At 36.6% G+C, this 2,062-nt stretch overlaps 1 long non-coding RNA gene across 1 annotated transcript; it reads left to right on the forward strand.

Annotated features, from left to right (window-relative positions):
* Nucleotides 1-555: 555 nt before the first annotated feature.
* Nucleotides 556-2,062, forward strand: LOC146953094 (uncharacterized). Its single transcript, XR_015008034.1, has 2 exons — nucleotides 556-957; nucleotides 1,686-2,062. It is a non-coding gene; the product is annotated as an uncharacterized LOC146953094 (long non-coding RNA).

Genomic DNA, 2,062 nt, shown 5'->3' on the forward strand with positions numbered 1-2,062 from the left:
ATAGATACTTTAATCTGTTTCATAAAAAAACCATTTTTTTTAATAGAAACAAATTTCCTGTCAATCCATTTATAGGTCATCTTCCAATTCATTTTTCCACCACGAACCTACTCCCACTATGTAGGGTTATTAAATCAGACACACCTTCCGTTTCTATACATATAAGTTATAGTTTCTACATTAAAAACAAGGCTTAAATAAGTAAAAGGTCCCTGTAAGTTGGTGCATTTTTTGTTTTAGTCCCTGTAAGTTTTTTTCTTGCGAAACAGCCCTTGTAATTACCAAACGTTTTGGAACTAGTCCCTACCGTCAAGTTCCGTGAAAAAAATGCATTGCTGGCTAACGGACGCCTACGTGGCACTTGCTGATATGGCAACTGGTGCCAACTGGTTTAATTAGAGGGACTAAAACCAAAAAAAGTATTTTTACATAGGGATGTAATTAAAAAACGTAATCATCAATTTTTAAATTTTAAAAACCACACTCTTTCCTTCTTCTTCCTCTCTCTGATCTTTCTTTCTTCTTCAATCCTTCCATGCCCATCCTTAAATCTCTTCAACTCTCTCAAAACCGCTGCTATCTTCTCTAACAAGAGCACACCACCTCAAAACCCCAAAATCAAATCACAACAAATCCAAATCCTCTTCCTCCACCAACACACAAATTTTCTCCAAAAGCTATGGTGGTTATTCAATAAACCTCAAGTTTGGAACACCACCACAAACCTTATCATTTGTCCTAGACACAGGTAGCAGCCTTGTTTGGTCCCCATGTTCCTCTCGCAACCTGTGTCCTATACACAGGATTGAAGAAGAAAGAAAGAGCAAAATGAGTCAAGGGAAAGACTAGAATCAATGAAGGGGCAAGGAATGAAGAAAGCATGGTAGGTAATCATTGGAAGGCAGAGCACCCAGTGACAAAGAGAATGAGAAGCCACTAGGAAATTATATCACAACAGTAAGTGTGGTTTTACTTTCTTTTTTTCTTTTTGAAGCCAACTTGGTATGGTTTATGTTTTAACTCAGAGAGAGGAAGAAGAAAGAAAGATCAGAGAGGAAGACGAAGGAAAAAGTGGTTTTTTAAAAATTGATGTTTACGTTTTTTTAATCACATCCTTGTGTAAACATATGTTTTTGGTTTTAGTCCCTATACTTAACCCAGTTGGCAACTATTGCCATATCAGCATGTGTCACATAAGCGTATGTTAGCCAGCAATGCATTTTTTTGCACAGAACCTGACGGCAGGGACGAATTCCAAAACGTTTGGTAATTACAAGGGCTATTTCGCAAGAAAAAAACTTACAGGGACTAAAACCAAAAATGCGCCAACTTACAGGGACCTTTTACTTATTTAAGCCTAAAAACAACAAACAGATTAATTTAAGAAATTTTTGAACAAATCTATAGATGGAGTAGGAAATAAAATGCAAACGAAAATTTGAAGTATTTTGCCTGGTGAAACTATTTTGCAATGAACTTAATCATGCAAAATAGTTCCCACTTTGATGTTGTTTCTTGATGCAACAACAACCTTTTGTTTTGCTTCCACAGTTCCCACTTTGATGTTGTTTCTTGATCTCTTGATTCGGTTCTCTATATATTGTGGCACGACGTGCCGCGGCCAAGGTTGTCATTTCAGCTAGTATTATTGTTTGAATAATCATTCAACATTGATACCTTATTAGATGACGAAGAAGAAGAAGAAGAACCAGTGAGGCTTTGAACAAGGCTCATGAATTCACTTGGTGATGTGTGGATTATCTTTGGAGATTCGGTATAAATGATAACCGGTTGGTGAATTTGGGTTTGTGGACCCAACGGTGGTTTCTTGATCTTATGAGAGTTTTTGTTTATGGTTAGAGGTGAAGGGCGATGAGGTCCTTGTAGTTGGAGTTCTCTTTTGGGTGCACTTTCATTAGCAGTATTGTTAGGGAAGTTCATGTTGTTCATATTGAATTGTATACCAATTATGGACAAGAATAACTTATGTTGTGATGGTTTATATATATTGACATGAACTATGTATGGAGAAGTGGTCAAAAGTGACTAGGGTTTATTTTAA

This window comes from Medicago sativa, chromosome 1 (genome assembly GCF_051527215.1).
Source record: "Medicago sativa cultivar Bolivia chromosome 1, Bolivia_mono, whole genome shotgun sequence".
Taxonomy (NCBI): Eukaryota; Viridiplantae; Streptophyta; class Magnoliopsida; order Fabales; family Fabaceae; genus Medicago; species Medicago sativa.